At 49.6% G+C, this 25,217-nt stretch overlaps 1 protein-coding gene and 1 long non-coding RNA gene across 2 annotated transcripts in view; one reads left to right on the forward strand and one right to left on the reverse strand.

The window, feature by feature from the left end:
• ASIC2 (acid sensing ion channel subunit 2) overlaps positions 1-25,217 on the reverse strand; it is a 989,591-nt gene that overhangs the window by 863,169 nt on the left and 101,205 nt on the right. The window lies entirely within an intron of this gene.
• On the forward strand, positions 19,073-20,419 carry LOC115282578. The gene is made up of 3 exons (XR_003904697.1): positions 19,073-19,234; positions 19,541-19,653; positions 20,279-20,419. It is a non-coding gene; the product is annotated as an uncharacterized LOC115282578 (long non-coding RNA).

Raw genomic sequence — 25,217 nt, forward strand, 5'->3', positions numbered from 1 at the left:
ACAGTTCATACACTCCCCACAACGCCAAGGTGGCGAACCACACAAGGCAGTGTCTGGCGAGTGTCGACCTGCAGAATCAGAGGTCTGGGGATGCGTGTCTGTCCAGGGTGTCTTCCTTTTAGCAAGAGCATCAGCACCAGCGACAATAGCTAATGCCCCTTAAAGTTGTGCTATATGCCATTCATTATTATTTTTTTGAATTTATTTCTTTAAATTGAAGTTAGTTACCACACAGTGCAGTCTGGGTTTCAGGAGTGGAACCCAGTGATGCATCACGTACATGACACCACCCAGCGCTGGTCACAACAGGTGCCTCCTTGGTGCCCATCGTCCATGTAGCCCATCCCCCCCCTCCTCCCTCCAGCAACCCTGTTTATTCTCTGAATTCAAGAGTCTCTTGTGGTTTGCCTCACTCTCTGCTTTTCTCTTATTCTCCTTCCTTTCCCCTAGGTTCATCTGTTTTGTCTCTTAAATTCCACACATGAGTGAAATCATAGGATACCTGTCTTTCTCTGACTTGTGTCACTTGTCATAAAGCCAATCATCACTTTAAGCACTTAACATGTATTTAAGTCTTTCAATTCCCATAGGCGTATGGCCCTCACTTCACAGACGAGGAAACTAAGGCAGTCGAGAAGTCACACAATGTGCCGTCTTCCCAGGGTCACACGGCTGTGGAGCGGTAGAGCCAGAGTCCAGCAGGACACAGCCCCGGACCCAGCTGCGGCTCCCGCGGGCGCCTCCCCAAGCTTCCATGCTCTGGGACCCAATTCCAGCTCCCAGGCGCCTCCCCCCTCAGTGCCTTCCAGCGCCCCACCCCACTCATGCCAGCCTTCGCTCCGCCTCCCAGCTCCCCGAGGCATCTTTCCTTCTGGCGGGAGGACTCCTAGGCGGAAGTCCGTCTTACAGCCTTCCGTCTCTGCAGCCCTCTCCCGTAAGGTCTTCCCAGATGGTCTACGCTGGGAGCCAAAGACCCTGAGAGACTGGCGTTTGGCATGGGGGCACCAGAAACCCAGAGGAGCTGCCGACGTGCCTACGAAGAGCACACGCAGTAATAAACCTGGACCGGGATGCAGGCCTGGGAATCCTGTCCCATCAGAGTCCCTGACTTTATTTACCCTCCAGGCAGAGCATTTACCAAGCACCTGCCACATAAAAGTGGGGGACAACCCCAGGGCTCCCGCTCTACCTTCGGCGGCTTTATCATTTGTGCTCATGCATACTTTCTTCCCTCACCTGCTGCCTCCTCCAAGACATCTTTGGTTCCAGTAACCAAGTGATCAAAAAGATAATCGCTTCTAATGGAGGTGAGATTTATTATTTAAAGACTTATTTCCTCCAGTTTTATCAGATATAATGTATTAGTTTAATTAGTATACAACAATGACTTGATATGTGTGTATGTTCTGAAATGATGACTATGATAATTTTAGTTAACATTCACCCCCACCCATTAATTTAATAAATAATACCAGAAACATATTTATAATAATAAACAGTGGAAAGCACTTAAAAATAAAGAATTATTGAGGGTTCTGTGGCAGTGTACAGTTTGTGAGGGAAGCAAGAAGGAATATGACTTAGCCTGGGAATCAAAGAAGGCTGCCTGGAGGAAGTGGCATTTGAAGTGAGATTTGAAGAGCAGTAGGAGTGCATAAGGCAGCAGGGGTCTGAGAGGGAGAGCATGTGCAGAGGAAGGTGCTGTGGCAGAAAGACTGGAGCATGGCTAAGACTATCATATAACTGGGGCACCCGGGTGGCCCAGTCAGTTAAGTATCTGGTTTTGATTCAGGTCATAATCTCATGGTTTGTGGGTTCAAGCCCTGCGTTGGGCTCTGTGCTGATGGCTCAGAGACTGGAACCTGCTTCAGATTCTGTGTCTCCCTCTCTCTCTCTCTCTGCCCCTCACCCATTCATGCTCATTTTCTCTCTCTCTCTCTCTCTAAAAATAAATAAACATTAAAAAAATTTTAAAGACTATCATATAACCATAATATAGTATAGCATGTATACATAACACATAAAGTACATGGCTCTTTCCAAGGAAATCAACAAACATTTATTGAGCGACTGCTATATGTCAGACACTTCATTGCACCCATTTCACAGCTGGAGTAACTGAGTCTCAGAAGGATTAAGACGCTTGCCAAACAAGCCTGTGGACCCTGTTGATGTTCCACCCGGATTGCTCATCCTCCCCTTCATCGTGCCTGTGTGCCTTTCCTCCAGCTGCCGTGGTGGTTTTCTCGCTTCAAATCACCTGCCCCTACTATTCCCTTTGGAGGCCTGGCCTGGGGCTACTATGTCCATTTTCCATTGCTCCTGGAGGGAGCCTGGGAGTTCAATGCCCCTGGCATTTAACTTGAATTTAAATAAATTAATTTTAAAAAAAGAATAATGATTGGCATATAGCACAACTTCAAGAGGCATTAGCTATTGTCGCTGGTGCTGGTATTTCTGCTGAAAAGGAAGACACCTGGACAGACGTGTAACCCCCAAATCTCTGAAGCGTCCCTTCAACAGTGGTGGCCAGGAGCCTGAGGTCCCACAGCACTGCCTCCAGCGGGGACGTGCTTAAGTCCCCTGCGGAGTCAGGCTCAGCCAGGACCTGGCCCCAAACTGTTCCCTCGTCTTGCGTCTCCACTTCTCTGTCCCGCCTCCCCAAGCCCCTTGTGGTTTCTCCTGGGATCTCTTCTTAATAAATCACTCAGACAGGAATCCTCACCTCGGAGACGGCTCCTGGGGAACCCAACCTAAAACACAATCCACGTCTGTGTGAATCTGAAGCCCTTTCTCTGGCTAGTCAGACATGCTGATTAAACAGAGCAAAGGGAAAATGAGTTAGTAAAGGTAAGAAGCAGAAGAGCAGGGAGAGGGTCTTTGAGCTTAGGGAGGAAGCGGAAACCCCCAGATAGTTCAGAGGATGGTTAAGCGTCAAAAGATGCATAGGTTCTAACCCAACAGAGAAGGCAGGCATCCAGGGTGAGGAAGGTGACATTATGGAAGACTGGCATGACAAGGGTGACAGAGGTCCCTCCAGAACGAGGGGAATCGCGCCATCTGGGTGGAGTTGTGGCACGCAGAAGGGAGGGCAGGGCCAGGCCGGGAAGGGCTTCCTCAGGACCAGGCTGAGGAGGAGCATGAGGTGTAAAGAACAGGCTTTTTCACAAGAGACACAGCTAGGTTCCAACGCTCTGCCCACCACTTCCGGAAGTTCTGTGACCTGAAACAGGCAACTCGGTTTCCTGGGCAGTGAAATGAAAGGACCCACTTTAGATGTTTGTCTTGACGATTAAATAAGAAGAGCACCATGAAAACCCGCGGCCCATTACTAGAGATTCCAACTGCATGTTTTGTTTTGTTTTGTTTTCTCTCTTTCTCTCTCTCTCTCTCATTATAAGAGTTTGGGCTCATTTCTTTTCTTTCTTTTTTTCTTTTTTTTTTAACATTTCATTTATTTTTGAGAGACAGAAAGAGACAGAGTATGAACAGGGAAGGGGCAGAGAAAGAAAGAGACACTGAATCCAAAGCAGGCTCCAGGCTTTGAGGTTGTGGTCAGCACAAAACCCACGAACCATGAGATCATGTCCTTAAGCTGAAGCCGGACGCTCAACCAACTGAGCCACCCAGGCGCCCCTGGGCTCATTTTTATAAAAGGACTCACTACAAAGACTTTAATCAAGGGAGTAAATTTTTCAAAATCACATTTTAGGGAAATTCAGATTACAGGGGAACGTATGACAAGCTAGAGACCTGGAGATCAATGAGCTGTTTGCAGAAGACCTCTGGGTGTGGTGATTAAGCCCAAGGAAAGTGGCAGTGGGCATAGGAGGACATCTACAGAGACGCTGGCGAGGACAGTGAGTGAGCAACTGGCTTGAGGAAATAAAAGACAGCCAGGGGTCCCGATGGGCTTTGAGATCTTGACCTGGTGTCTGAACGAACGGGGAGAGGATTTGAGGGGGAAGGTAGGGAGTTTGATTCGATGCATACTGAGCTTAAGGTAACATTTGGACCGGGGTGCTGAAGGGCTCAGTTGGTTAAGCATCCAACTTTTGGTTTTGGCTCAGGTCATGATCTCATGGTTTGTGAGTTCGAGCCCCACGCTGGGCTCTGCGCTGACAGCTCAGAGCCTACTTGGGATTCTCTCTTTCTCTCTCTGCTCTTCCCCCATGCACATGTGTGCACCCCTCTCTCTCAAAATAAATAATAAATAAATAACCTTAAAAAATCAACAAAGTTACATCTGGACATCCAGAGAAGCACAGCATTTGGCAAAAGAGCCAGACAGACCTGTGTTCAAATCCCAGCCCTGCCGCTCACTGTGTGACCAGCTAAGTATCAGGACCTCTTTGAGCCTCATCTGCATAAAAAAATACAAACACAGGTTCCTTTAAGGACTGAGGCATACAAAATTACCTGGCGACTCACAAACTGATAGATCCACAATACTTTTTTTTTTTAAACGTTGATCAAGCAAATGGAAAAGAGTCATGAAGTCGACCTCAGAACTGATATTGCAGATTCCAGAAGCACCGGACTGAAGGCTGAGGCACGAGCATAAGGTGAGATCAATTACCTTTTGGAGGAAAATGTCCTGTCAAAGGCCGACAGGCACCAAAGATAAATTTTCAGCTAGTCGGCTACTTCTGTTTTCCCATAAGGAGAACAACTCCATTCAGTTGTACAAACATTTATGAGCCAGCCACAGTGGAAATGGGGACACTGAGATGAATAAGTCTCGCTTCCTGCTTGGGAGGACTCGGGCTCTCGAAGGGGACGGATATGGACAAAACCAGAGGGCAAGGGAGAGGAGCTACACCAGAGGCCTGAACCACGAGGATCAGGGGAAAACCAAGAAGGGAGTGATTAATTTTGCCTGGAGGATTTTATGCAGAAATAGCCAGAACACTGAGATCTCTCCCAAAGCATTAAACATGCATAATCATTTTTCAAATAAATTAACCGTGAATAATAGTATTCGCTTATTTATTAATTCAAAAAATGACGGTTCAAAGATGAGGCATGTGACGAAAAACCCTAACCCCAGATTTCTAGGTCATTATGGTAAAACGAGGCTGGAGATAAAGAATGCAGATGTGCAAGTGTAGGATCCCCTAGGTTCCAGCTCAAACAGCTGCTAAACCACACAGGTCATCTGTGATGAGGGTGACCGAGCCTGGCCGCTCAAACAAAAACATCCACCTGCGCTTTATGAGCTTATGGGTATGAGGCTGGCTGCCAATGCAGAGGGAAAATATTGTTTCCCTATTAACTGAATCTCAAGCAGCCACCACGAAGACCAGAATGATGGCTGTGGAAGGAACATTACAGGTTCAGCTAATTCTAACCCCTCTTTCCGCTTTCATGATAAAAAGACACAGAGAAGGGAAGTGAGTCCCACAAGGTCACCTAGGGGTGGAGAGCCAGAACAGAGTCCAGAGTTCCCGATTCCTCACTGAATGCTCGAAGACACCACTTGCCTCTCGAATGAATCAATGAATCCAGATCCTGTAGAGTCCATAACACCATGAGCCACACATGTGCAAGCACGAACACACACGTGCACACACACTCTCTTAAAGTGACCCTCAGCGGGCCACCATGTCCTCTGCATGGAATAAGGGTCTACCATGCCCTTGGCAACAGCCCACAAGTATGGCGCTCAGAACCAGCCCATGGGTCTGGCATCCAGGAAATGACAATTCATCAGGGAAAGAGTCATTAGTTCACAGACTGCTAGTTTCCAGGGTGTTCCACAAAATAGCCTCCCCCCACACTCCCTGCCAACCAAGGCAGGAAGTTTTGCTAATTTCCTTAATAACTTAACGAGATTATTAGCCACCACCCTGTGGGGGCAGATTTGGTCTTTCCTCTTGGTTATGGGACTGCATCCATTTTTCACACAATTACAGCCTGAGAGGATCGTCCCTGGGACTGCCAATTGTGGCTTATTAGGAGCAATTTAGATGGGAGATTGGATTTCCTTTCTGTACAGAACCTTTTGTTCGAAGCAAATGAACTGGTGTTCCTCATATTAGTATATTAATAACGTTGTCCAAGAGGTGTTTGATCCTTAAGACCGGCCCGGTGGCAGAAGAGTGAGAACACGGCTCTGGGAGGTGGGGGTCCTGGCTTCCTGTTGTACCTCTGTACCTACCAGGTGGGTCTCTGGGCCTGTTTCTCATTACCTACTGTGATAGGGTGGGGTTGGGTCAGTCATTTAGAACTGAGAGCCAGCAACACGTTAGAAACCATAGCAGAATTATGCATATTACTCATCTAATGCCTCACAGACTAAGTGAATTGTGACTGCTCTCCTCTTGGGCAGAACGATGCTTTCTGAGTGTGAAACGCCAGTTAGCTCAGCCTGGTCTGATGCTCTGATTATCAATGACATCATGGGGATTTAAAGAAAAACAAAGCGAGGGGAGCAACTGAAGAAATTGATTTCTAAGGTCTGCCTTTGGTCGACTATTTATTCATCGAAACTCACTTCCCTGACCCTGCCAGGCTGAATTTACTTCTGCCTTTCCAGCACCACTTATTTTGGGATTTCTGCTGTGTACACCTAACGCCTTCTCCCAACTGGGCTGTGCCTACCTTAAGGATGTGGGGTGAATGCTGGTTCTCGCTCTACCCAGGAGTGTGCAAGAGCCGGCTCACACTGGTTCGCGAGAGCCAATTACGTGCATTTCTTCCGAGTTCAATGACTTATTGAAACCGGTCATGGTGGGAATATGCACAACAGGGAAATTGAACAACATTACGAATCAGGATTTGGTTTCCTCCCAGAAAGCTACTTGTTAAATATTTACTAGCACATCACTGACTATATCCTCGATGCGTAGGTTTTAGGGTATAATAACTACATAGTTGAATTCCGATGAATAAATGAACGATCAGAGTCAGCAAGCCTGGGAGTGGATAGGTTTCAGGAGGCCAAGCTACACGTACAAGCGAGACAGAAAGCCACAGGGGAACGTGCATGAGGGGTATACACGAGACCAGTGGTTTTAAACCTTTGCCGTGTATTAAAATCACCTGATACCTAAGCTGCAGCTCAGTATTTCAGTCCTGAATCCCTGGGGTGAGTCCCCTGAACATCAGTATTTTCTAAATGTCCCCATGTGATTCCGTAACATGGCCAAGTTTGAAACCTACTGGCTTAGAGAAAATTCCTGGACGAATCTCAACCCATCATGACACCCATCTCCAAGCACCCCCAAATGTTCCCTGGGGCCTACCATTTGAATACAGGGAGATTGAGAGTCAAGACAAGCGAGGACATTTCACTGGTAGGTTAGGGGCCATCCCTCTAATAAGAGGCTGGGTTACCAGGAGACTCATGTCTAGGATGACGATTCAGTTAGGTGGCCATTTAAGAAAAAAGCACCTCACCTCTGTCCAAAAGAGTTCAAAAGCCACAGCCTAATGACAGTTTCCCTACAAGTCACTAGTGCATGCCCCTTGTCCCCACATCCCCACACTTGAATGCCACTGCCAGTCCCTTTGCTCCACGACACATGTCTGTTGTTTTTCTCTCTTTAGAGGGCCACTACAAGCACCACCTCCTCTCTGAGGCTCTCCTTGATCTCCAGAGCCATCAGCAAGACACAGCGGCAAAAGCATGTACTCTGGAGCTCAACAGACTCTGAGTTCAAGATTCAGTTCTGCTTGATAGCTGTGAAAATTCAGCAAGTCACACAGCCTCCCTGAACCACACCTGCCTCTTTAAAATGTGGTTGGCAACACTCAGACAAATTGATACAACACACCTGGGTCTGTCTGGTATCATGCACTGGCAACGGGAGAGGACAGAACCAGGCTACTTCAGTCTCATCAGTCCTAACCTTGCACTTGCCATTTATTCTGGCCAAGTCATGCCCCTCTCTGACCCCCAGTCTCCTCCTCCGGAAATGATGGGCCTTTTCAGTTCTAGAGGGACTTCACGTCTCTTCCTCTCACCCGGCATGTATCTGCCTTCCACGGTGATTGATTTTTTTCTGTATATGACCTGTCTCCCCAACCAGATTAGGGGACCCCAGAGAGCAGTGAATGTGCCTTTATTAGTCTCTGTATCTCTAGAGCCCAGAAGAGTGCCCTAAACTTAGGACATTTATCTTTAGGACATTAGACTTCCATCACCTTAGCTCTCTCCTGCCTTGTGAGTGCCTCATCCAATGAAGGGGCCAGCCCGAGCCTATTACAATGCTGTCTGGTGCTCTGGCCCCAGGGCTCTGTGCCCCCGCAGGCCAGAAGCTGCTGTAACTACTTGTAAATGGCTCCATGTGTGTGAACTGCCTGCAGGGACCTGTGGATACATTTTCCAAATGGTAAGAAGAGCTATGCAGTGAATTACCAATGGATTAGCCATGGGATTGGATAAATGTTCTTTCGGATGTCCCCCACCTGGAATGATGCATGTCCTTTCAGACACTGTGTGGTATCCCCTGGATGTGGTCAAAGTAAACCATGGGAAGTCACACCATGCTGTGGGGCCAAAGTCCCATCCCGCCCTCGGATTCCTAAGTCATGAGTTACACTCAGCAATCTCTCCTCAGTAATTGCCTCTTTCCCTAAGTGATGCCAGAGCCAATGTGTTTTTTATTTCCCCTTAAATGAGGATTTGCTAGCGGGCCTGTATTTTTTCTCGCTTAATAACAAGTGACAGCAAAGTGTGAAATTAGCTATAACAAGCACCGAAGACTGAATTTTGCAAACTCCGAAACAAGCTGAGAAATCAGTAGCTGGCCCTCCAGGTCCAGTGGCATGTAGTGGTCTCCCTGACCCTGAGCCCAGCCCACCAGAAGGGGGAGGGCAGTCTCGTGGCTCCAGACACCCACTGGATTTTGGGGGTGGGAAACTGGTGACCCCACAGCTAATGGGAAATTTCACTGATGCCAACACCAGCTCATTTGATGAAGCATCCCAGAAGACTGAGGCAATGCAAGAGAAATGGGGCTTGTTGAGATGAGATTTCAAATAGCGCTCCCTGGAAGGACTGATCCGTATGTGTGATTTCAACTCTTGATATACTGAATCTCGAAAGTGCTGGAGAAACAAAGGAGAGCCTGGGATGTGACAGAGGATTCCACACTCGTGTCCTCAGAGCAGGACTGCTAGCTCGGGCCATGCTGGCCACCCCCCTCTCACAAGGCCACTCTGTTCCCAGAAGTGGCAATACCAATGGCTCCCCCTGGCCATCTCTCTGAGTCTTAACTTCCTCGTTTGTAAAATGGAGACAATAATGCCCTATTCATGGGACAATTGGGAAAATTAAATTGGGCAGGCGTATGAATTAGGTCATTTTCCCATCCTTGCTGCAAATCCAGTCCTGATGTCCTAACCCTTGAGTCTTGATACCCAGAGCATGACAGAGGGAGACTCTCCCCTGCTCATCCCTTGTCCAGGTCTCCCCCTTATCTCAACCCCCCCCCCACACACACACTCCTCAGCATGTACCCTGGCTCCAGCCATTCTCTCTCTGTGTCTGACTCAGTCCCACTCACAGGATGTCACACCTTCAGGAAGCCGCCTCCTCTAGCCCCTTCAAGTTTCTGGGTCTCTAGTCTTGTCTACAACTGGCTTCAAACCTGCCTATCTATACTCTGTCTTCTGTTGCTCTGACGACCTGATCCTTTTTCTCTGCTCGATGGACCTCCATTAAGCCTGAGAGAGCTAGGGTAGAGGGGAGTGTGCGAGGAGGAAGAGAAAGAGGAAATTGCCCCCATCAGCTCACTTCCTGTAGGCGCCCTGTCCACGTCCTCTTCCTGCTGGCCTCGCCCGGTCTCACTCCTCACCCCTGCAGCAGTAGTCTGGTCCGCTGACATCAGCCGGATCCAGGTTCCAGTTCTTCCCAACAACTTCACAGCTCTCTTCATTGTACTCTTTCTTTCAGCTCTGCTGGGTCCTCTCTGCAGGCTTCGAAGTGTTAATTATCCTACATCTTCCTGTTCCCCCAGTTCCCAAGGGTGGTGGCCTCATGGAGTTGCTGTATCTGGGATAACGTCTAGTCCTCTCTCTTTCTTCCTCTCTCTCCTTCAAGCTACCTGGTTAGCAATTCATTATTCTTAGGTAATCATTCTCTCCCTTTCATTCTCTTTGTTCAAAACACTCGGGCAGTGTTTTTCTCCTTACCGGACACTAACTGGTACATCTACATACAACCCATGACTTGCGGCTTTCAAAGTGCATATCAGACAAACATACTGTTGTCATCTATCATTCATCTGGCTGGTCTTTCTTCTTTCTAGCCTTAGGGCCCAACGTAGTGTCTGGCTCCATGAATATTGGTGAATTTGTGACTCACAGAGTAAATGAAGGCATGAATGATGCCCGGGGGTTCAACACAGTTCAGGGCACAATTGTTGGGGCTTCTGCCCAGGCCCCCCTCACTGGGACAGCAGTGGGGCAGATGTCAGCCAGCAACGTGCCAGTACGAAAGTCATTGAGGACCTTCAGAGTTCACCTCAGTGAGTTCACCAGACACCCAATCCATGGAAGAATGAGGCCTAGAGTCCTGGGATTGAATCCTATCTCTGCAACTTAATCGCCATAAGACTTTGAACAGGGATTCAATCTCTTTGACCTCAGTTTTCGCATTCACAGAAGGAATGTAAGCTGCTTCTTCCGCCTCATCCCCCTACATTTGCCCCAAGAGCTCCTGCGTTCACATCACAAGAGGGTACTCACCTTCCTACAAGTGCCTCATCCTCTCTGGCTTGCGACACTCCTGGGCCTCATTCCTACTGCTCCCCTTGCTGGGAAAGTCTTGACCCGGTAAAGCCCCACTTAGTCTTCAGGACGTTACCAAAACAAATACCACCTCCCTTGGGAAGACTTCCCAGACTACAGCACAGTGTCCCATGCCCATACAGTTAGCAGGTGTGCCTTCTAATGCCGGGGCATTACATACTGCACCCACCAGAGAGAAGATCAGCCTCGACTGTGATCATCTGTGTGTGTGTGTGTATGTGTGTGTGTGTGTGTGTGTGTGTGTGTGTGTGTGTGTCCCTTCATGATTATATCACAAGCTTTTTGGAAGAAAAGATCTTTTGAGTGGTCTTTCCATCCCCAGGGCCCTCCGAGAATGCCCGTACCCATGCACTGTGTTAACCACCAGGCATATCTAGGTCAATCAGTAGTCATGCTCCGCCCTCCTGGAGCTTACAGTCAGGTGAGAAAAACAAAGCAAAAAAAGAAAAAAAATTAATGAGCCAGCAACTAAATAAGAATTTCGAATCCTGAAACGTGACATGAAGGATGCAAATGGTACCCTGGTCAAGACTAATTGGTGGCAGAGGGCTCTCCGAGGAGATGGCATTTTAGCGGAGATCTTCAGGCTATGAAGAAGCCATCCAGCTGAAGGGCTGGGGAGAGCTTTCCAGGAGGACTCAGCACGTGCAGGGTCACAGGATGGAAAGAGCTCAGCAGGCATGATGCTCTGGTAGGGGCTGAGGAAGCCACAGCACACAGAGCAGCCCAGGTGCAGGGCCAAATACGCGGAAAGATGGTGAGGGAGGGGATGCAGTGTGTGGATTCATGGGAGGTGCAGTGGGAAGGTGCTGACATAACTGAATAGGATTTTAAATGATTACTCTGACCTCTAGGCTCCTCCCTTGAAAATGGGGCAAATATCACCTACTTCTCAGGGTTTTCATAGATGCAAGCCCTTCTTAAGATGTTGACCTCTGTGCCAAGACTTCAAAGATGGAGGAAGACAACCTTGCGAAGGCTGAGGTCAAGCTCACGGTACTTGGAGGATAATCGGAACTCAATCAGCAGGGTTTCGTTTGGTTGTTTTTTCTTTAGTTGTTTTTGGTTGTTCGTTTGTTCATACAGCAAATGAATGGATGAATCACTTGATATTTGCTCAAGGTCTGTTCTACCAGAGGGGGTCTCTGCTTATTGCTGGCAGCTAAAAGAGCCTGAGCATTTAGTGCTGGTTTCTTATAGATGTAAACAGGTCATCTATGGAAGTGGCCACCAGCCTACCTTCCCGCCCCAGTTTGACTTTGCTTTACTGAAGGAGGGGATGACGTGGTAGACCACCATGCTAAGGGCACTCTGAAATAGCCAGAGTAAATAGCATTGGCTCATGGAAGGCAAACGGAAGGCCAGCAAAAGAAAGTCAAAGTGGCCAACACCAAAACTGGTCCCTGAGTTCCAGCGTCCTAACCAAAGTCTCAAGTTCATTCCCCTACACCAACCTGATGAGGGCAACGCCGAGGGGGAAGGAAGAGAGCCATGGGGGAGCCTTTGAACGTACCTTGGGCTAAACTCAAGCTTCAGCATCTTCACTGTTGCTAAATTACCTCCTTCTGGGGAGGTGTATGTGGTTGGAAAGTGGATGGAAATTCATTCCTCTGGACCTCTAGCCTAGTACACAGCCCTGCTCCCTCTGGCAGAATAAGCAGGTAGCTGTGTTCCAGGCTGGAAAGGGCCAGATGGGCTTACACGTATAAACTCAGGTAGTTCTCAAAGGGCCAAAAAACATCAGCTGGCATCCAACTTCAACCTTACCAGAGAAAAAAGTCCCAGGCCCAGAGAGGGGAAAGCACCCCCAAAAAGTTTGCTGATTCTGGGAACAGACACACTTTATAATTGCCCAGTGGTAATTCCTAGATAAATGACCAATGGAAAAGTGTTTGATGTGTCTCACATTGGAAGAACCCCCCAACACACACATGCACATGTGCATGCACACACACACACACACGTGCGTGCGCGCGCGCACACACACACACTTGAAATGAGTTGGTAAACTCAAAGGCAAGAGAAGAAGGAAAGACTGGCCTAAGACCTAAATTCTTATCCCACCTCTACATTACTCTGCTCCTGGATCTTGGTTCGGTCTCCAACTACCCTGTTCCTCTAAATGTAAGTTTCTACATGGCCAATGCATTAATTCCTCTGTAGCATGGGCAGGGTTGGGGAAGCTCTGTGTGTGTGTGTGTGTGTGTGTGTGTGTGTGTGTGTGTGTGTGAGGTTTCCTCATTTGGCTCTCAGAACAACCTATTAAGGCAGGTATTATTCACCCCATTTTATAGATGCAAGTGTTAAATCAATCTTCAAATATTTAGGACTGCTATGCGCTGGACCCTGTCCCAAGCAGGACTCCTATTCTCATGGGGCTGATACTGGATCAGAGAAACTAAGGAGCATAAAGTAGAAACTCATTAGTAAGCCAAGCCTTGAACTGGAGACTCTATCCCAGATCTCTTCTTCTTTCTATAGCACTAAGTCGTATCTTGTTAAGAATAAAGATTAAAGTGGGGACAAGATGATCCCCAGGGAAGGGGCCCATTCATCTTCTTTGTCCTGAATCTTAGAGTGATTCTAGGACAAGAGGGTCATCTCTCCCTGCAAATGACTGGCATGTAGCAACTGCCTATAAACCATGACCCGTGTGTGTGTGTGTGTGTGCGCGCGCACGCATGCATGCACACTCACCTGCACGCACACTCACCTGCACATGGACATGCAGACGAGCCACAGCTACCTAGAAATTTGCTACAGGGAAGACCTTCCCTCCCTGCACTTACACAGTTAGTCCCCATGTTGGAGGCCCCCAGAAGCCCAGAAGGCTCTGGGTGGAGCACCACATAGATCTGGCCTCAGCGTCAACCTCGAATCAAATTCCCAGCACCCCTGAGGCTCTCTTACCCAGCTCTCCTAGCCACCTCACACATGTGCACTACACTTTTCAGTTTGCAAAGAACACTCCTGTTTGTTTTTCAAATATGGAGTCTACCATAGTGGCCGGTGGAGAGGGGTGGCAGGAGGAACATTTGGCCAGAGCGTCACATATCAATTTACCTCAAATTTAGACTTCTGCCTTCCACATAAGGGTCCACAAGCACATCTGAAACACTGCCTCTCTGAATGCAAATATTTAACACGGGCTATCATTTTGTAATTCTGTCTTATCCTTTCTCAGAATGAGAGCTCTAGAAATGGGTATGCTCAAGGCACACAACTTTTTTTTTAATTTTTTTAATGTTTTATTTATTTTTGATACAGAGAGAGACAGAGCATGAGAGGGGAAGGGGCAGAGAGAGAAGGAGACACAGAACCGAAAGCAGGCTCCAGGCTCTGAGCTAGCTGTCAGCACAGAGCCTGATGCGGGGCTCGAACCCACGAACGTGAGATCTGACCTGAGCCGAAGCCGGAGGCTTAACCGACTGAACCACCCAGGCACCCCTCAAGGCACACAACTTTGACAGACACTAAAATGTCCTCTGGGGAGTCTAAAGAACAGGAAGTATCACCCTCACTTCACAAATGGGGAAACAAGTCCAGAGCCCCCAGCTCAGAACCTTCTAGAACAACCTTGTTCCATGTGGCTGGGAGCACCAGAGAGATTCCCTGAGGAATTGAGTAGGGTTGTCAATGTAAAATCCACATTGGATTTCTTTTTTCTTTTTAATGTTTACTCATTTTTGAGAGACAGAGGGTGAGCAGAGGAGGGGCAGAAAGAAGGAGACACAGAATCCGAAGCAGACTCCAGGCTCTGAGCTGTCAGCACAGAGCCTGATGCAAGGCTGAAACCCATGAACCGCAAGATCGTGATCTGAATTGAAGTCAGACGCCTAAATGACTGAGCCCCCCAGGCGTCCCAGATCCACACTAGATTTCTAAGACTTAGCACAAAAAGGCTAAATATCCCACTAATAATTATATTTATGAAATGTTGATAAGAATTTGGATATATTTACAAAATACATCGTTAAAACTTGTTCTACCTCTTCCTTTTCACCCTCTTAAATGCGGTTATTAGAAAATTTAAAATTACATAGGAAGCTCACGTTATATTCCTATTGGCTAATGCTGCTCTGAGGGAAGAAGGTACCATCAAACCACTGATGCCAAGCACATGCTGGCTTTGATCGCAGCAGGGAGCTTCCTGCTAACCGGTTCACAACAGCCTTGAGGATTTTACACCAGCCCTTGCCAGTGTCAGTGGAAAGGACTTGAATTCGGGCGCCGAGGTAAGCCAGGGCCTTCGGACCCATACATCCATCGAGTGACGTCAGAGCAGTCACAGGGCCGGAATGAGGGGGCTAACATTTTGAATGAGAATGTCGCACTAAATGCAGGCTTGCTCCCTATAAATCACCTTGATTTGTCGCAAATTAGATGGCAAAATGAAACACCCAGGCGGAAATGAAATGTTAGTGATAACAGCGGCATCATCACGCTCCGGCTCATGGTGGAGAGAGGGCTGGCCTCATAAGACAAGCTTGGAGCATGAGCGATATGGTGGGGGGCGGGGGGAGGGTTACTCCAAGCACCCAGCTCCTTCAAGACCTGTGGGCAACAGTGAGTCAGCCCTCAGCTGCCAGGGTGGTGCCGGGGTGGTGGACAGGGGCTGGGCTTTGGGGACCCCAGTTAGAATGGCCGTCTCCCAGGGCCCAGGCCAGATAAGAATGAGTCTGCATGTAACATCGGTCCTGCTGGGCCTGAGCCTTCAGGTTCAGAGTGGGAGACAATGCATTTATGTAACTCAAGTTCTAAGAGAGAAAAATGCCAGCCTCCATGGTTCCAGCAAGCCTCAAGGCCTCTGCTGGCCTCCTCTGCTGAAGAGACCTCAGCCAACCCTCTCCTGGGAGCTCTAGATGTACACAATTCACCTGGAGAATGGGCTTCAGTCTTGAGTTCTCCATGACCTTGAGTAAGTACCTCCATGTCTCTGAGGCTGGTCCCTTCTTTTGTACAGCGGGGATAATATTGGCCTCAATATCTCAGGGTCCTTTTACCTCTGATACATGCTATATGATCTCATTCCAGCACCCACAGATGGAGACAGAGACATACAGACGTACAAGAGAAACACATGCACAAGTACACATACAAATAAATGTACACACAGAATGTACACCCACATAGACACAAGAGGCACCCAGATACATACACAGACACAGATACAGACACCCACACGGACACATACAAACACACACACGTACACAGACATGTACACAAATATATATACAGACATATACACACAGACACACAACACGCATATCCAGAGATACACAAACATATAGGAACATGCACCTCTTCAGACACATATGAACATGCACAGACATGCACAGACATATAAACACACACCGATAGACCCAAGCATAAACACATACACACACACACATACAAACACACACCATTCCACACAACTCATTTCACTCAAGTGATTACAAAGCCGGAACTTTTTAGCAACAAAACACTCTAGGCTCCAAAACTCCACCAGGATCTAGGCCCAGAGAGATGTCTTGATGCCTACAGTCAGACACACACACACACACACACACACACACAACATCGCCCCTTCTGTTTTCATGCCCATCACCTCCTCCGTCCCACAGACCAGGCTTTGGCTCCAGATCACTCCCACAGGCAAGGACCACACCCTCTACCTGGCATGTGACTCCACAGCCACATATTTGGGTCACTGGCAGCACTGCCATTTCTCCATCTCCACCCACAGCCCTGTGTTTTCAACCTCCTTCTCCAATAGCCTCTTCACCATCACGCACAAAGGCACGGGAGCTCCCCATGGACCAGAAATCCCCACCCCTGCCATCCTCCCTGACCTGTGTCTGCTTCACTTGAGTGAGAACTTCACCTGGGTGCCTGTGTCCCTCCCCTCCTGGCGCTCTGGAGCCCTCTGCCTCTGGCCTCTGCCTCCACCACTCTGCAGAAACCTCTCGGGCAGAGTGACCCGGGGGCTCTCTAATTGCCAAATGCAAGGCACGCTTTATAGTCCTCACACGACCAGGCCTCGTAGCATCTGCTCTCACGGCTCACTCCCTCCTGGCCCCTGGGACACCGCTCACACAGCCATCCCCTCCTCTGAGTGCTCCTTCTCAGCCTTCATGTCTACCCTCGACATGCTCTGGGGCCCACCGCAGCCGCCACCTCCCCTCCTCCCTCTGGCCTTTATTTCAGTTGTTTGGACCATGAGCCCTGCCCGGCCCTGAGCCAGGAGTCTGGAAGTCAGCCCAGATTTCCTTCTCATTCCCTTCAACCCACTGGATTCCAGTGGTCCCCAAAACCTGCCCATCTCACCCATGATACCCTCCAGGCCCCACCCATCCACCCTTGTCCAAGGTCAATAGGCATCTCCAACAGTTTAACATGTCGTTTCCACACTTCAATTCCCGTGGCACCTTCTCCTCTGAAGGACCCTGCGCCCGTGCTTTAGACATCCTGTAATCTGAGCTCTGCTTATCTGCCCAGCCTTCTCTCTTGACCCTCCTTCACGCAAAGCCAAGACCACAGAGACGCCGATTTTTACTCCCCAATTTCCATGTATCATCCCCCTCAATGAGACAGAACCTTCCCTAGTTATTGCCACCAGGGTGACCCTCTCTTTAGGGAGCGATCGCTGAGGAGCCCTCTCAGCCTTTAGGTGGGGTTAGGTGCCCCTGCCCTGCTCTCCCAGCACCCTCAGTACATGTTCAATACAGCCTTTACACAGTCCAATATCACCCTATATTTGCATTTTCCCTCCCCCGCCATACTGAGCTCCTTGAGGGCAGAGACTGATGTATTTCTGAATTCTCAGAGACTCATCACAGCCCCTGTACACAGAAGGTGAGAGACCAATGTTTATTGAATGCATGCAGGCATGAATGAATGACTGAGGAAGACTAACTCACCCCAGGGCTAGAGTTCAGGTCCTGCTCAGAGCCCTGCCTTTTTACTGGGAAGGTCAATCTCTAGTGTGAGTTCCTGGTGACACCTAGCAACAGTTGCCATGACAACTGAAAGCACCAATTTCCCAGGGCTGTCCTCCCCCCATCCCTCACTCTCCCCCACCTGGTTAGGGAGAGGAAGGAGGCAGCAATCCTGCTTCAGAAGGCGGGGCGGGGGAGGCAGTAGGCTTCCTGAAAGAGTCAATCATATGGCCTGGGGCAGAGGCCCTGATGGAGACCGGGAAAGCTGGATTTGTGAAGTCAGATGTGCCCGGGAGCTTTAGGCAAAAGGAGGGACAGGCTGAGCCAACTGGCAGTGGGATCCTGGGGACAGCCAGAGGGAAAGCTAGGCAGAGGGTCTTCTTGTCCACAGGAAACTAGGAGAGGCTGTCCTTGGAGGTGGGTAGTAGGGAGGGTGAGAGAGAGCTGGCCTGAGGGGCTCCACGCACAACAAGACTGTGCAGTGGGATGCTCTGCTTCCTGGACCCACCCCTTCAAGGCCTGCCCCAAGGATCCACACTGGGCCCAGGCTCCCTTCCTGCGGTTGCTCCGGGCTACACGTATGCCCCTCCAGTTCCTAACAGTCCCCTGGATAAATCACCACCCCTGTACTTACAGTTCAATGTCAGTAAGACCCCAGAGATGAGAAGATGTGTCTGTTTGAATCATTATGACATCCTCAGTGCCTCGCATAGTGCCGCGTGCAGATGCGCAATGGGGTACATCCATGAATTGAAACCCACTCTGAGACAAGAAGGCGGCTCCCGAGGCTGGGAGGCCAGGAGGAGAAACCACCAAGGGCCTATTTTGTGCCTGTCGCTGCATAAACAGACATCTTTATGGGAGAAGAGGAACCCAGGGCTCCCAGAGGGCAAGTGGCTTGCAAGGTCATACGGATAAAGTGGTAGAGTCAGGACTTGAAGAGGCCTCCGGTGCCAGGGCCATGTGTGTTGCTGTCCCTGCACAGGAGCCACTGGAGCAGAGATGATGCCTCCACGCCTTCCTGCCCCTGTCTTCCTTGTCCTGTTCCACCACCACCACCACTCCACCTCCGGCCCCATGAACTCTCTAGGCAGGGAACACCTGAGTCTGGCTCACTCCCATCTATCAGAAATTCTCCAGGTGAGAGAGGTTCTTTCCACCTTTACCCTGTCACCCAGGCACCCTGCCAGTGCCTGGCCCTGATAGATAAGAGGTCCTGAGTACTTTAATGCCAGAGACCCCAGGCAGGTTCAAAGCAGAGCAAATGTCGGTCCCTCTGGCTACAAGACCTTAGCACAGCCGCCCACCCCAGAGAGAGGAGTCAACTTCATAAAGGTATTCTGTCTGTCTCTTTCTCCTCCCCTAGGGCTGGTCTTGGTTCATTCCTGGCACCCTCCAGCAGCTCGATGGTGTAGTGAAAGTAATTCCCATCATGCCATTTTGCCTACCACATCAGGCAGAAAGTTTCTGGACTCTGGATTCAATTTTAGCCTCCACTGCTCAGAGCTGGAGCCCCTGGATATGCTGTGTAACCTCCCCAAGCAGAATGCAGCGCAGTGGGTACCACAAAGAATAATAGGGGCTTCTTTCCACAGGCTTCGTCTGGCTTCCCGTCTCAGTCTAAAAGCACCCAGGTGCTGGCTCAGTCCTGCTGTGCTCCGAGCACTAAATACGGCTCAAGCAGGCAGGGGTTAAATAGCATTCAGCACAGAGTTCCAGAAGACCTGCTACGGACTGAATGTGTTCCCCACCCCCAAATTCATATATGATGGTATTTGGAGGGGGGAAGGCAATCAGATAATGGGGGCAGAGCCCTCACATGGGATCAGTGCCCTTAGAAAAAGATGTCATCTCTCTCTTAGGCGTGTGAGGACACAGGGAGAAGTGCCCATCAAGAAGCCAGGAAGCAGGCAGGCCCTCACCAGACACTGAATCTGCAGACACTGTGGTCTTGGACCTCCCAGCTTTCGGGATGGTGAGAAATCAATGTTTGTTGTTTAAGCCACCGCAGTCTCTGGTATTTGTTAGCACGGCCCGAGTCAACAACACTACCCTCGCTGCCCATCTGGTCCACACCTTGAGGCCCAATTCTGAAAACAAGGTCCTTGAGCCTCAGCATCCTTATCTCTGAAAAGGTCTAATAACAGCTCCTCCTGCTTGATGTAAAGGATCAAGGGGGCACATCATGGAGAATCCTTGGCACAAAGAAGGTGCCAGCCATTACCAGTGCCCTTATCCCCATGTCCTTCCTCCTGAACCCCCCTGGAAATAAGACCACTGTCCTTCACCCGGTTAAGTCTGGGGCTGGATGGGGGTGACAGAAAGGCTCTGCCCTCCTTAAGCACCAAGACAGAAGCTCCAGGTTAGACCTTCATCAGAGTCCAGTCCCCGCAGGGGTTCTGCGCTGCCCTGCCAAGGCTTCAGCTCACAGCCGCGTCACTCAGAGGGAACGTCTCCACGGCCCCAGTCCAGAGTCCTGGCCAAGGAGCACTGTGGGGCCCAGCAGGGGTGCCATGTGGCTGGCCCTGCGCGGCTCTGTCTCCTTCAGGGGACCTGAGGCAGGGCTCCCTCGTGACCCCTCCTCTCCCTGCCTCTCACAGCCGCTCCCTCCCACCCTCGAAGAACCCCCATCTTCATAATTTCCAAAGCTCAAGTTCTGGAGACAGCAGCGCTCCCTTTGTGACCACAAAGGAGTCCACGGATGAGACACCGATAATCTGCACTCCTTCTGCAAGGGGATTTTCTTCGCAGGTCTTCGATTTGGGTTTTGCCAGCCTCTGAGATCCCTGCGGAAGGTTAATGCTTTTATGTTTAAAAAAAAAAAAAAAAAAGCTAAAAGGAAACAAAAGCTTTTAGTAGTTGTGTGACCTTGGGCACGCGTTCAACCTATCTCTTAGATTCAGTTTTTCCTTCTGAAAAACGAAAAGATGACCAACTCACATGCTGTTCTGGGCGTTCGGACAGGATCGTGTGTTTGTAAGCGCGCAGAGGAAGATGTTGTTAGAATGGGCACAAAACCTCTTTCATTCGGGAGCTCCAAAATAAATGTATCTGTCAAAATGTTAAATGAACATGCCCTTTGATCCAGAATATGTAAGCAATCTCCATACGCAAAAGCGTACCGAGATGTGTTTGTGTGTATATTCAAAACTGGAAACAAAGCTACTGCCCTCACACATCCATCTTCACAGTGAGACATGATGAAATCAGTCCCAGATGATGGAAAGGAGTTTGGGATAAATCATTAGTGGGGGGGGGGGGAATGCGCCCAAGTGCAAAATAGTGCAAATATAGTTGCTGCAAATAAAAAGGAGACAGTCATAGATATTGTCCTAGCTATTGATATGCAAGTGTTCATATAATCTACTTTTACTGGAAGGATCCAGAAGAAACTGCTACCAGTGTCTACATCTGAAGAAATGGTTTGGAGATCCAGGTGTCGAAGATGCTTATCAGATAGTTTAACATTTCAGCTTATTAGAATAAAAGGAGGGGGGTGCCTGGGTGGCTCAGTTGGTTAAGCATCTGACTTCAGCTCCGGTCATGATCTCACAGTTTGTGAGTTTGAGCCCTGAGTTGGGCTCGCTGCTGTCAACACAGAGCCTTGGATCTTCTCTCCCCTTCTCTCTCTGTCCCTCCCCTGCGCAAGCTGTCTCTCTCAAAAATGAATAAACATTTCAGGGCACCTGGGTGGCTCAGTCGGTTGACTTCGGCTCCAGTCATGATCTCACGGTTTGTGGGTTCGGGCCCGGTATCAGGCTCTGTGCTGACGGCTTAGAGCCTGGAGCTTCCTTTAGATTCTGTGTCTCCCCCTCTCTCTGCCCCTCCCATGCTCATGCTCTGTCTCTCTCTCTCTCAAAAATACATTTTTAAAAAAGGAATAAACATTTTTAAAAAAGGAATAAAAGGAAAACCTCAGATGTACTTCATGTATTGCAGTGTTAAAAAACCACCTCAAAACACAGCAGCTGAAGACAACCACAGTTTATTTGCCGTGAATCCGTGGGCTGGCTGAACGGCGCCAACCCGGACTGGCCCAGGCAGGTGTATGCAGCTGAGGGTCGCCTGGGGCCTGGGCTCAGCTGGGGCCATTGAGGGCTGAGCGTCCTATCTTCATGGTCTTTCAGCTCAGACTTCTTCATGGTATGGACTCCAGGTTCTAGGAGGGTCAGAGAGGAGCCGCAAGGGCTCCTGAGGCCTGGGCTCCAGACCGTGTCACTCCTGGAACGTGTTTGGATTGAAGCAGGTCACAAGGACAGCCCTGCCCTAACAGGTGGGGGAAAGGATCTCCCTACTCACAAGAGAACTGGCCAGGAACGTGTGGCCATATTTGATCTACTGCATTAATGTTATCAGCGCAACTGCAGTTTGCATGCCCAAAGACATTGTTTATATCAGTGTGTTTTGCCCTTGTTCTCCAGTGTCCAGGAGTCGCTGGGCCATCAGACAAGGTAGACCTGGCTTAATAAATATATGTTGAAGGAATAAATGAACAAATGAATGTCTTCAGTCCTCTGGCAGCCTCTTTCTTCTAACTGCTTTGACATCCCGGACCTTCAGGTATATCAACTCCAACCCAGGAAGCCACTGCCCGGGGTGCCAGTGTGGCTAAGCGGGGCTCTGTGACAGGTGAGGTAGGGCAGGGGACGGAGCTTCACAGAACTCATCACTGCCTGGCCCCTCCCACTGGGACGGCCCAGAATCCCTCCACGTGTTCAGGGGCCTTGGGCTTAGATTGTGGAGCATTCCTTGAGAAATCCCCAAGTCCGTAAGTTCCTGACATTGCCATCTCTTTTGCCTCCCCGCCTCCCTAGGTTTCCCCAGGGTTGAATGCTCACCAGCCCTCCCCCCAACTTATTCGGGAAGTCACTAGGCCCGAGGGAAAGAGCCACACACCAGGAGTCAGGGGACAAGCCTTCTGGTCCAGGCTCAATCTTTGACCGTATGACTTTTGGAACCCCACCTGCCACCTCTGGGTCTCTGTTTCCTTAGTAACAGAATGAGGGCTAATCATAGCCCCCGAAGCCTCAGCAGGGGCAGGACAATCCAGGACTGCTTTGCTCCAATCAGAACAGCTCCGATTTCAACCTCTCCTGTGTTGGCATCTTTTAATTTTTATTAATTTTCATTTTTTAAGCTTATTATTTATTTTGAGAGAGGGAGAAGAGCAGAGGGAGAGGAAGAGAGAGAACCCCAAGCAGGCTCCACACTGTCATCACAAGAGCCCAACGCGGGGCTTCGTCGTACAAACTGTGAGATCATCCATCACCTGAGCGAATGCTTAACCGACTAAGCCACCCAGGCACCCAGCATCTTCTTTATTTTTTAACACCTGAGCTGAGCTACAACTATCACCACAATAGACTATTTTTAACAAAGGGCTCCAGCCTTAAAAAATAATAATAATAATTTTTTTAATATTTGGAAACACTATCTAGAAAAAACCCTTTTAACATACCCTTTAACTGTGATTTGTTGAAGGTCTGCGTGTTCTCTGAAGGTGATGGTAGGGGGATGGGGAGTGTGTCAGGCAGGGGAGGTGCTGTGACCTGAAGGCAGGGGAGGGATGCCGGAGCCTTCGAGAGCAATCAGCTGTTGGCATGCCCCCCGGTGATGAGGGGCACCCAGCCCTCAGAGTGGCAGCAGCTGCCAGAGGCAGGGTCTCCTACACCCACAGAACCTTCTGCAGGAATCACTGTGACTGATTAAGCCTCCCTCCCACCTCTCTCAGTACCCACAGCCAAACACGATGTTTGTTTCGTATATTAAATCTACCTAAAACAGGTTGAAACAAAGAAACGTGCTTCCAGACTTGGTTCTGGATGGAACAGAACTCTCTCATAGCCAGCCGCCCCCCTTTCACGCAATCCTGGGTCCCCAGGTCAGCACCAGGAAAAGCCGTGAGCTGGGGGAGCACTCTGGGCCCCCTCCCTCGATTCCCTATCAGTCACTCGGTGACCGGGCTCTACTAAGCATCTAAGGGGCAGCTAGCGAGCTGCTGCAGAACAAAAACAGGCTGGCTTTGTAACGTAGCTTTGCAGTTGCCAGTTGTGTATACTTTAGCACGTAGCATAATCTACCAGCACCTCCCCCGATGTAAAGTAGGCATCATGATGCGCCCCTCAGCTAGCAAGTAAATACAGAAATGGCAGGCACAGGGCACCTGGGTAGCTCAGTTGGTTAAGCGTGACTTCAACTCTAGCCCCATATCAGGCTCCCTGCTGTCAGCACAGAGCCTGCTTCAGATCCTCTGTTCCCCCACTCTCTCTGCCCCTTCCCCACTCGTGATCTCTCTCTTTCTCTCTCTCCCCCTCTCTCAAAAAATGAATAAACATATTTTTCTCTACTAAGAGCAAGCTCGGAGCTCAAAGCTGTGAGGAAAGACAGGCTGAGAGCAACTCTACTCAGGAGCTTACAGAATAGTTTAGGGGAAAGGACAGATGTGTAACAAACAAGCCTGGTCCTCAAAGCCAAGGACAAGAGGATTGGCCAAGGTCACAAGTATGGCCACCTCCCTCATACCTTCATGCACGACTTCCCTGCCCCCAAAAGCCCAACCCTCTAGCCAGTCATGTCCTCAGGTGCTGTGCCACCCAGAGCTCCATCCTGCCCAGCCTCTGAGCCAATGAGAACCTGAGCTGGCAGTGCAGTAGGGATGTCCTTTTCAGAAGGGAGAGGGCCCCCTGCACCACCATCACCACTACCAGCGTCTCTGCAGACCCATGAATGCCCATGTCCCCAAACCATGTCACATGGGAAAAAGCATCCCGCTGATGTAATGAGGGTCACAGACCTCAGAATGGGGAGGAGTATCCTGGACTATCCAATCAACACAGATCTAATCCTATGTGCACATAAAGCTGAGGGCTCTCTCCAACTAGAGAAGCAGACAGAAAAGTCAGAAAGAGGTGAAGTGTGAGAGGAACTAATCCCACCACTGCTCAAGGGGATGACATGGAAATCACGGGAAGGGGTGCTTGACGCCTCTAGGAGCAAAGAGCAGTCCTGGCTGACACACAACGGGAAGTGGGATTATTGCCCTGCAACCTTAAAGAACTCAATTTGGCCAACAAGCTGAAGGAGCTTGGACACAGATTCTCTCCCAGAGCCCCCAGGAAGGAATGCAGCCCTGCCAGCACGTTGGCCTCAGCATTTCCAGACACTTAGTGGAGGCCACAGTGGGACACCCCCACCCAGACACGTGACCCACAGCAACTGAGATGGGCACTATGTTAAGTTGCTAAGTTTGCAGTAATTTGTTACATAGCAATAGAGACTAATGCAGGTGCAAACACGCTACTACCAACACCACCGCCACCAAGCCACCACCGCACAGTACGCCCATCACCCAGATGGTGGTCATACCACTGTCACCATCCCTCCTGCCATCGCTGTCTACACTCCCACCAACGTCAACCCCGCCTCACCACCTGCCCCCATCACATCCCGCCATGTTTACAATCATCCCACCACCACCATCACCCCCACCGTTGCAATCAGGGCCACCCACCTCCTTTCCCCCATCAGCTCCACGCCCAT

This window comes from Suricata suricatta, chromosome 17, assembly GCF_006229205.1.
Source record: "Suricata suricatta isolate VVHF042 chromosome 17, meerkat_22Aug2017_6uvM2_HiC, whole genome shotgun sequence".
Lineage (NCBI taxonomy): Eukaryota > Metazoa > Chordata > Mammalia > Carnivora > Herpestidae > Suricata > Suricata suricatta.